Source organism: Labrus mixtus, chromosome 3 (genome assembly GCF_963584025.1).
Source record: "Labrus mixtus chromosome 3, fLabMix1.1, whole genome shotgun sequence".
Taxonomy (NCBI): Eukaryota; Metazoa; Chordata; class Actinopteri; order Labriformes; family Labridae; genus Labrus; species Labrus mixtus.
The window spans coordinates 23,638,843-23,650,049 of record NC_083614.1 but is presented as its reverse complement, the minus strand read 5'-3'; positions in this window follow the sequence as shown (position 1 = coordinate 23,650,049).

Here is an 11,207-nt window from a genome sequence, read left to right as displayed (position 1 = left end):
CAGAGTAACTTCACTCATCAGGGTCTTTGCCTTTGTATTACAGCTGAAAGAACGCTCAAACTGAGTTAAGGTGTTATGCCTTTGTTTTAATATCTATCATATGGCACTTAATTGTGCCATGATCACTAGATTTCATGTTATCATTATTATCATATACTGATTTAATATAGTGATCAGCAACCAAGGGAGCTAACAAATGGAAGTTACTGCCTTTTGCCTTGGCATGACCTCTTATTATTGTACAGGCAATGCAACCAGAGTACCTTAACTTCCAAATAAGGGTCAAAGGTCATGTTTGACCTCAAGATTTTTATGTACATTAATAACCTGATTAAAAAGACAAAGAATTGCCACATTTCCAATATTCTGCCTGCAACTCATTTGGCTGGACAACAAATATACTTTAAAGTCATTTTTCTCAGTTCTACACTCTGGCGAGTTAAGGTCTTTTGTCTTTGTAGGGCAGTATGCTGCTCCCTCTTCTTGGAATCGGTTGCAAGATACTTTAAATCTTCGGGAGCTGGTTTCCTTGAATGTTTTTAAAGGTCGTCTTAATTATCTGGAGGCAGAAATATCTAACTGTAGATGTTTTAGCTAACTCGTATTGCCCTTTTTGATTGCTTTGTTGCTCATGACTTATGACAGATTCTGATGAACTGGTTCTTTTTGTGATTCCTGTATTTATGTTCATTGTTGTTAAGTGTTTTATGTCTGAAACCCTGTAATTGTGCTGCTGCCAGGTCTTGTCTTGGCCAGGACGCTCTTGTAAAAGAGATTTTTAATCTCAGTGAGACTTTTTCCTGGTTAAATAAAGGTGAAATAAAATACAAATAAAAAATCTTGTGTTATTAGGAAAGGGGGGCAGGTATTATAAGTTTTCTTCTTCCTGCTCCTGTTTGCTCATGAACAGTGTTTCAGCATTATGAGAAAATATTTTTTGTTGTGTATTATGGTGTTGAAACCATACACTGAATTGAGCAAATAAATCAAACATGAAATGAAATGAAATTAAAATGTTGCATTTAGTATCTATGCACCTTAACTGCCTCTGCTTTATCTGCTCTCATGCACTACATCACTTTATTCTATCCATTTTATATCAGTATTCATACAGTTCTGGTTACTTATTCCTGATGTTTCTTATCCATCATTGCACTACGGTCACTTTATTTATCTCATTTTTACCTTTATAGTTATATTGTATATATTAGTTCTGTTGTTCCATTATTCACCATGCACCTTATAACTTATCATTTAGTATTTGCCTACTTGCACATAGCTCTGTATATATAGATTTATTTCTCGTTTATTGCACATAGTTCTGTTTACATCTGGTCACTATTGCACATAGTTATGGTTACATCTGTTTACATCTGTTAGTCCGATCACTGTCCACTTATATCTACTCTTTTATATTTTGTATTTTGTAAGTTGTATTTAAATTTATACTTTATATTTAGGTTAAAATGTTTCGTACTTGCACTGTTGTTAATTTACTGCTCTGTGTGCCTGTGAATTGCCCCCCGGGGACAAATAAAGTTTTTTGAATTGAATTGAATTGAATAAGGCATTCCTATGAGAACAATGCTTATGTGAAAGCCTTGTCAAGCAGCCATACAACAATAACTAATAGCCAATAAGAATAAGAATATTTGAAAGATAAAAAAGCAGATAGCCCTCTTAAAACATAAAATGTTCCAAAAGTATAAAGATATCCAAAGTGCTGATTTTTGCTTTTAGTCGGATGAAAGTTAAAGTTAATGTTTTTACCATAATCAACATTTGTCTTCCTGTTGGAAGCATTTGTCTTTGGACCAAAAGATTAAATGTTAATCATGAGTTAAACAGTCAGTCCCGAAATCAAGTGACCTTAATAGAAAAAAATACAGTATAAAAGCATAAAAAACACCCAATTAAATCCAAAAACTAAAAAGGCAACAGACAAATCAGTTTCACATTACAGATGAAGTATGTGCTATTTGAAGAGTTGTTCAATATATTCAAGGTAACAGACGTTAACTGTTTTTTGTCCACTTATTTCTCCTATAGCAAGCATATTATTTAAAGATTTCCAACTTCAGTTTGATTATAAGGTACAGTTACATTGCATGGGGCTGTCTATCTCTTCTAGACTTTTGTTGGGCCTTTAATAATGATGGGCATTTATTTGCTAATTCTTTGTCTTTGGGTCACATATCCATTATGTCACTATAAAGTGTTTATAAAGAATAAACAATTCAAACAAGTCTTCCTCCCCTTTCATGTGAAATAGAAGCTAGTGGAGAGGAAATCCCTCTGCTCAGTGTCGACGTCAGAACAGACCCTTTGATTGATTCTCTTCTTTGTAAAAGAGATCTCTGATCGCAGTGGAACAAACCCCTTCAAATACATATTAAATAAATAAAATGAATAAAGTGTATTGCATTATTGACACAAGTTCTTATGAGCATCCCAGCAAAACTCAAGGTTTCTTTACATTTCATAAATACACAACCAATTTCATTCAGCCCAGAGGTTTTCTGTTGCTAAAACACAACTGAGATGATTACATGACAGCCACCATTTGACTGAGAACACACAAGTGACAAGCATTAGAAGCTGACATTTAAAACATGAAACATAAGTGACAGAGGTGACACATAATGCACCTAAATAATACCTTTCAGGCACAATACCTGTCAATTTACTTTTAAATATAGTCCGTGACAACGTGAGCGACTGAAGTCTGAGTGAAGCCAAGTGTTTTGCTTAAGTGTGTTATTAATAAACCACAGATAAAGAGAATTTAAATATTGTCAGATACTTAATTCATTTCATAAAGAATAAACAGAAATAATGAAGTCATGTGAACATTGAACACAATTTCTATCACATTCCCATAATACATTGTTAACTTTTCTTGTACTCTCAAGTCCTTTCATTTCATGTTTTTTTCAAACGCTGTAACTTTTCACTCCGCTAAGGCCACATTCACAAGTTAATTCATTTAAATATATAGATTGTACCTACAAATACAAGATTAGCTCACTATTGTGGTTATAGTGAAATACAACCTTGACAGGGTGAGCAGGACTCAGCCGCCGAGCTCTACAGTATAGAGACAGCAGACCTCTGAGTGACTTCTTTGATTTTGAAATGCTTTATTACTCCCTGAGGGAAATTCTGTTTTACACTCTGTTATTGAGAGAAATGCTTCTCACACACAAAAGGCCGAATCACACACATGCACAAACAGGACCTGTGGACATGCATCAATGGTGAGATGTCAGAGAGATGTCACTGCTATGCAGGGAGCACACCAAAGCAGTTGGGGGTTCGGTGCCTTGCTCAAGGGCACCTCTTCAGTCCTCGGGAAGTGCCCTGGCACCTCTCCAGCTACCAGAGCAACTGTCTGACTTGAACTGGCGGCCCTCCGGTTCCCAACCCCAGTACCTACAAACTGAGCTACTGCCGCCCCCAAACGTTATTGACCAATCAGAATCAAGTATTCTACAAAGCTGTGAAATAACAACACGTAAGCTTTTCTTATAAGCACTGTATTTACAGACACTTCTGTGCTTTTAACTGACTTTTTGAAAAATTTAAAAATTAAAAATTTGACTTACAGAATAATCTTTAGTTTGATTTTTATTCCTCTAAAATAAATAAGTATTTCCAAAACATTGTCACCTATATAAAACCATTTGGGGTTGCAAATAATCCTACTAATTGCTTACAAATTATAATTATATTTTCATTATCCTCTTAGTTTAAGCTTTGATTTGCTTTTAAGCTTTTTTTCAAGGAGATCATTAAAGTTATAATAACAATCAAGAAATAGCCAACTATTTATTTCCTTTAAATATTCAAGCTTCCTATGCATACATATCTACAAATGAGCAGGAGCAGCAACCTTGTGAAAGTGAATCATGCCTAATTCTTTTAAGACAGCTGTCACAAAAGCCATAAAGTCACACACTGCTTTTTGCCACAGTCTCTAAAGCTCAAGCTCCATCGCCTTTGAGAGAAAACACAGCACCCTCTTCCTGTTATGTGCAGAACAGCAACTCTGCAGAAGAAACACATTAAAGGGAATGCAAATGCTCCACCAACTAACTCTATACCACAGTCTACCCCCGGTCTTTGGTACGACAGGGTGAGCATGGGTTACTGCACCAAAGGATTACTATAGTAATTCTGTAGCTGAAGTACAAAAGATGTCAGCCTATAAATGTATCACTCTTAAAAAAAAGGGCCTTTTTTACACCAACATCCCCTTAAAAAACATAGCTGACTTATTTACTAGATATTTCACAGAATAGATACATTTTTTTAATAGTTTTCACTAATTCAAAATTCTAAATATATTGATCATAAATCAAAGATAAGAGCAGACAAATGCTATTACAGTAGTACATGGTTTTAAAAAAGGGTCATTCTAATGGCAGATTATTTTCTGTTTGGAAATAAACACCCCATAGTTCTTACTCATTGTATAAATTTGACAGATTTAAATGTGGAGTAAATCCAAACCTTCACAGTCCACATGCTGTACACAGCAGTGTAAAATGATCTCATCCCCCTAGTTGAAAAGACAATTATTTTTGGATGACTATGTTTAAATGTTTTTCTCTTGGCGATATGAAGAGACATGGACCGTAATATTCATACATTGCAACTGCAGTTATTTTCCTAATAATTAGAGAGAGACTTCTAAAGCATTTGAGTCGTCTTAAGTAAAATAGAGCTAAATGTTCATGAGGTTTAAAGAAAGATCCCAACAAGTTCTCTGTCACAGAGAATTACACTAAGTCAACTATGAAGCAGTTTTGAACCGTCTCTCTTAGTTCTGTTTACCACTGAAGTGAACTCCACCCATTATACTCTATTATATTTGCAAATAGCATCTATAACCAGTTATGATGATGCTCAAATACAACAGGGAAGTAGAGGTATACTAAACAAACAGTTAAATACTGTCCTGTGCAGGAAATGACAGGATGTCTTTGTATGTGCTGCTCTAGTAGAAAGGAATCACTGTTTGTCAGATGTCAGTATTTTTTTGCCCATAAGAAACAAAAACAAGATATACAGCCATCTGCCGAAACTGTGTTGGGGATTTCAACGTGGGATAGGGGAGATGCAGAAAGAAAGAAAGAGACAAACAGAGCAAAAACAACAATGAATACAATTTATAGCTACAATGCCAGTAATAATGGTAAAAGTAGGCTTTGTGTAGTACTAGTCGCAACAGCTAAGTATGTAAGATCAGTGTAATATTAACATTAGCAACTGTAAAGATGATGAAACAGGGAGGACTGATTATGTGAATTATAGAGGTTTAAGTTGAGCAGTTCACTTTAGTTTTTATAATAATGAGAATACATGTGGCTGCACGGTGGTGGTGCAGTGGTTAGCGCTGTTTGGTTCCTGATTCTAATCCCCGTCAGACAGGGCCTTTCTGGGTGGAGTTTGCATGTACTCCCAGTGCATGCTTGGGTTCCCCCCAGCTTCCTCCCACAGTCCAAATACATGCTCGTTAGGTTAATTGGTGACTCCAAAATTGCCTTTAGTTGTGAATATGAATGTGAATGTGAGTGTGAGTGTGGCTGGTTGTTTGCCTCTGTATGTCAGTCTGCGATTGACTGGCTTCTAGGTAGAACCCCGCCTCTCGCCCACTGACAGCTTGGGTCGGCTCCAGCCCCCGCAACCCTGAAAGGGAAAACGGTATAGATAATGGTTGGATAATAGATGTACGGCAGATATTAATAGTTGTAGCAGTTGAAGTCAGAGAGGTCAAAGCAGCAGGCCGTTCACACCAACGATCCAGAGGAACCTGTGAAACAAGGGAGCTCCCAGGAAGAAATATGGTTAGTAACTTAAATAGTACATGAATAATTGCAGACAGTGACATGTAGTTAATATGATGTGAATGCATATAGAGAGAGAGAAAGAGAGGGAGAGACAGGAGCTCTCAGTCTAAGACTATAGCAGCATCACTATAGGAGCTGGTCCAAACCGGAGCCATTCCTTACTATAAGCTTTAAAACAAAAAGGAAAGTTTTAAGCCTAAACTCATAAAAGTACAGAGTCCAAACCATGACTTGAGTCCAAAGGAGAGGGGCCTGAAGGCTCTACCTCCCATAGTACAATTAGAGACTGTAGGTACCAAAAGCAGGCCTGCATTCTGGGAGTGTAATAGGGGTGTAATAGGGGGGTTATGCTATTAGCTCTTTAAGATAAGATGGATCCTGGCCATTGTAAATGAGAAGAAGGATTTTTAATTGTATTCTAGATTGTATAAGGAGCCAGTGCAGAGAAGCCAATACGGGAGTAATGTGATCTCTTCTCCTAGTTCTCGTCAGTACACCAACTCCAGAATTTTGTACCAGCTGAAGAGTTGTTAAAGACGTATTAGGGCAGCCTGATGAAAGACAATTACAATAATCCAACCTGGTAACAAAAACAAATACAAATACATTAACTAGTTTTTCTGCGTTGTTCTGCGACATGATTTGCCTGATTCTGGGTAGATTACGAAGGTGAAAACAGGCTGTCCTTGAAATGTGTTTTATGTGGGAGTTGAAGAACATATCTTGATCAAATAGAACTCCTAGATTCCTGACGGTGGATGCCAGGCTGATTCCATCTAGTTCAGTTATATCATATGGAGGCTGTCGCTCTCCAAGCGGGTGGCCCGAGCTCGATTCCGACCCTTGGTTCCTTTCCCCCAAATGTCATCCCCCTCCTCTCTCTCTCTCCCCGGTCTGTTTCCAACACTATCCACTGTCCTATAAATGCATGAAAGCCCAAAAATAAATCTTTTAATGTATAAAACCGTAAAAAATAACAGAATGATAGCATGTGACTTATATAGTATATAAAATTAATTAATTATAATTAATTTAGAACTCAAAAATGCAGACATCAGTACCTAGAAGATTACAAAATACAGATTGGTACTTCAAAGATGTTTTTTTAATGAATTACCACAACCTAATCCTCCACTGCAGTTTGCTGTAACCTTAAACAACACTCGTTTCTTTATGGTCTTCAAATGAAATAATTGAATGATGGATTAAGCATCATTATTTAGAAACAAGATGTGTTATGCTCCGGAAGATACAATTCACATGTTTGTTTATTTGAGTCAACTTCCCTTTGTGAAATCAGGTTGACTGTGAAATCAAAACGAAAGAGAACTCTGAACTAACTGATTATAAAATGAGGGATTATCTGACTGACCTGTGTAGGACTTCTTCTGCCCTTTCATTCTGATTAGTCTGATGATGTGTAACAGAGGGGGGAACAAAAAATAAAAAACAGAGCATGTGATAAACAGGTCACGTAATACAGTAACTATGTATCACTGAGATAAATGTGAGTGTAGCGAAGATGGAGTGTGAACAAAGTGCTTGTTGTTTGTTCACATCTGAGGAGGAAATATAATATGGATGGATAATAATGGATATTAGCTACTCTTCATGTTCCAAACCTCAGACTATTTTAACTTTGATTGTAGATTTTCAGTTTTGAACAATAATTATGTAAAATAAAATGGTGCCTTGTTTAATATTGTTTTAATTTATGCATGGTTATTTTCTATGTTTTTTTTTTTATAGATTTCCATATTGTATAATCACCGACACCACTATGTCCCTCTCTAACCAGGTATCCTGTATGACACATACCCTCTGTCAGAGGAAACATGGCACACTCACCAGTTTGACTTTATTAAGGTGGGTAGTTACACTTTATACAGCCCGGCTCTGAGGAGATTCAAATTCAGGAGGAGGATTACTACAAATACATTGAATTGTTTGCATGAAAAGTGGAGTAAGGATACAGAATATTGGTACAAAACGTATAATTTAACTGATTACTGATAAACGGGACTGAGCTGCCTAATGCTGACTCGCTCCGTTTGTTAATGATTTTCAGGAGACCCAGATGCCTCACCTGCTCCAAGCCGGCTTCAAGAAGGAGAAGATTAGCACCACCACCATGGACATTGCACCACCCATGAAAGCCCAAAAATAAATCTTTTAATGTATAAAACCCTAAAAAATAACAGAATGATAGCATGTGACTTATATAGTATATAAAATTAATCAATTATAATTAATTTAGAACTCAAAAATGCAGACATCAGTACCTAGAAGATTACAAAATACAGATTGGTACTTCAAAGATGTTTTTTTAATGAATTACCACAACCTAATCCTCCACTGCAGTTTGCTGGAACCTTAAACAACACTCGTTTCTTTATGGTCTTCAAATGAAATAATTGAATGATGGATTAAGCATCATTATTTAGAAACAAGATGTGTTATGCTCCGGAAGATACAATTCACATGTTTGTTTATTTGAGTCAACTTCCCTTTGTGAAATCAGGTTGACTGTGAAATCAAAACGAAAGAGAACTCTGAACTAACTGATTATAAAATGAGGGATTATCTGACTGACCTGTGTAGGACTTCTTCTGCCCTTTCATTCTGATTAGTCTGATGATGTGTAACAGAGGGGGGAACAAAGAATAAAAAACAGAGCATGTGATAAACAGGTCATGTAATACAGTAACTATGTATCACTGAGATAAATGTGAGTGTAGCGAAGATGCAGTGTGAACAAAGTGCTTGTTGTTTGTTCACATCTGAGGAGGAAATATAATAATGTCAAACTAAGACACTCAAGCTGAAACAAATCAGTCAACAAGTGTGAGTTAGCAGTAAAAAAACAGGAAGAGATTTACAAAAGGTTAGGTGTTATTGATTGTCGATTGAAGTGTTGAAGGTCAAACACTACGTGGATATTAGCTACTCTTCATGTTCCAAACCTCAGACTATTTTAACTTTGATTGTTTTCAGTTTTGAACAATAATTATGTAAAATAAAATGGTGCCTTGTTTAATATTGTTTTAATTTATGCATGGTTATTTTCTATGTTTTTTTTTTTAGCAAATAATGATGGTTTGGAGCATTGTGATATCGTTCTCTTCATGATTTAATCAATTAATGAACAACAGGGCAGTCATTTAAATACATGGGTAGATAAACTTGGGTATGTGTGTGTTAAAAAATGCTTATTTGGCAGAGAGTGAGCCGTCATGTATTTTAAGAAAGGCTAATCCAAAGACAGAAAGAAAAACAGCAGAGGCACGATCCCCTTTAGGTTTTAGTTTGGACGTTAACCAAGCTCCCTGCCTTTGCTCTGGATGAGAAACTGATGTGTCGTAAGCTTGATTATACATTTATGAGTTTAATATAACTATTATCTTCTAAAGTACAGTAATTGAAATCACTGGAAATGATCCCAGTAGGTTTCACTTCTACTCAACTACTTGTAAAAGCCGACAGAGCTAAATCTCATGGAAAGGTTTCTGATGGGCTTTTTGGGGGGAGAGTGTGACATGACAATATTTGAGAAGTGCACAAAAAGAGTAATGGTTTATTGTTTTCCATGTCAGAGTGCTGCGCTCGCCGCAGCATTGTGAGCCTCAGTGGAAATAAGTATTATTCAAAGGCAGTGTGGATGAAGAGGCTCGTGTGTGAGTGGTAGGTGGATGAAAATCTGCGATTGTATGAGGACCCTCACTGAGAAGCCGCTGCCACTCAGCTTCACCTAATGGGACTGAAGTGGATGATGGGTAACCAGGGCAGAGGGGCTGTGAAGATGAGCAGATGTTGCATTTTTGACCGTCATTCTGTCTCATGCAGCACCTCATACAACACATGGAAAGAGGCTAAGTGACTGTGATATATTGTGAAAATTGGGTTAATTAGAAGTGTGGGAGCTACTTGTTCCTTTCTTTTCAGTTCTTTAGTCAATTTTCAGAAAAATGTGTTAGACCCTCAATTTTTTTTTTACTTAATACGATCCACATTTTTTATACAAGGGCAACTTCATCAGCTGTGTTACAAATGTGCAAATAATGGAGGATAAAAGTTTCTGTGCGCACCGGGACTCCAAACCTGTATATTTATCCTACTGGACTGCTTTAAAACTTTATTAGAACAGTTTAATAAATACTTCTAGTAATATGGTCTACTAAGGTTTGTTTTATTCTCCATCCAGTTCAGGCAGTTCATACAATCTTATGCAATAGGAACATGTTTGAATAAGAGCCAGTGCAATGGATGTCCTCAGCTGTCCATGCCAAGGCTCAGAGAGTAGAACAAATTGAAGAGCTCTCACTCTGCTTCCCGTTATGCATACCAAACGTTTTCATTCAACACAGGAGATGCCATGCTAACTATGACAATCTCTAGATTATTAGCTTTCTTAGGATGAAATTGACGGAAATAGTTAAACCACAGTGTGTTGTATCTATCCGTTACGATTCTACAACTATGTTTCAGTTAGGGGGGGGGGGGCCTGGCCCATTGAGGTTAGCAAAAACCACGCTGTCCATCCTACATTTAAGCAATGATAACCAAGATTTTCTTAAATACACAATATTACCTGTTAAAGCAACCAAAAATACACATTTTATGTATTGTTGTTTCATTACATTGAAGCCTGTTTCAAAATGTGTCTACTTAGAATGGTATGAGGACTTTTTTAAGTGATGTTCATGTTTCCTGCATTTACAACATTTCCAGTATCGCTGGCCTTTTCTAAATTCTGCTGAAGGAAGAACGCTACAAGCCGGTATAATCAACTGCTGGCTCAATATTTATCAGCTCTAACTGCAGCATAATACGCTTGTTTTTTAGTCGCCATGGTCTCCTGTACATTGACAAACCGAATCAGATATAGAAGGGCCCTTTCAGGGGCCCAACTATTGCTTTGGGTGGGCCTGCTCTGGAGACAAAAAAACAATGTGATGTAAAAAAAAAAAAATAATAATAATAATAAAGCAATATTGGCAATTTAAAGCAAGCAATGTGCTCAAAACGTACCTATATCACATGTAAAACCGTGAAAGAATTAGGAAAGAAAAGGGTAGCTTACTTATCACTCTGAATGGCCCATATCTGAATGTTTAACCTTTTTTTACTACTAATTTGTAACTGTGTGTGTATCCAGAACCAATTATGTTCATTTTTCTTTACGGAAACAATAAACATCTATTATTATCATATATTATTATTATCATCAACATCAGAAATTATTATTTGTGTAATTAATTGTGGCATTGGCAAGAAATACTCTAGTAAAGTAAATTGTGTCCTCACATCACGTCATTAAACTGATTTTCCTTCGTTACGACTTCTTATATAAAACAC